Source organism: Cucurbita maxima, unplaced genomic scaffold (genome assembly GCF_002738345.1).
Source record: "Cucurbita maxima cultivar Rimu unplaced genomic scaffold, Cmax_1.0 Cma_Scf01549, whole genome shotgun sequence".
NCBI classification, from domain to species: domain Eukaryota; kingdom Viridiplantae; phylum Streptophyta; class Magnoliopsida; order Cucurbitales; family Cucurbitaceae; genus Cucurbita; species Cucurbita maxima.
In genome coordinates this window covers 3,953-4,533 of record NW_019273565.1, presented here as the reverse complement: position 1 = coordinate 4,533, position 581 = coordinate 3,953, and positions in this window count along the sequence as shown.

Below are 581 nucleotides of genomic sequence, written 5' to 3'. Positions count from 1 at the left end.
TCCTGCTAGAATAGCTAAAGCACGTTCATGCGCATCTCTTGATTAAGGTTTCATCTCTAATGAGAATTCAAATATCTACCATTTTTATCGTTTATGTAATGATGTTAGGCACGATCAATTATTGTTTGGCGCGCTAGGATGATGCATATAAGTTGAGATCTTTTGAAAATTTTGGTATCGATTGCAGATTCAACCTTTAGTACTAGATGACATATAGTTGGCTCGTCTAGTTCTTCGTTGAGTTGATGCTCTTATATGCACTCAAAATTGACTCAGTTCTAACTTGATAGATTTAAAAGACGGGTTTGGTTGGTTTTACGTTTTTGTTTTCTTTGCTTTGCTTGGTTAGTAAAGGGTTGGCTTCTCTTCTTTCCCCAATTTTGTAGGAGTCTCAAATCGATCATAGTTGAAGAAGTAGAAGATCTTGGAAGACTTTCCAAATTTGGTGATTTAATTTTTTATAATATTTCACTGAATGTTTTCTTCTGTAGCGAAGACATATGTTTGGATTTTGAATAAATATTTAAAATCTTTTAACATTTAACATTTACTATGGATTCTTAATTATTCAATTTATAAGT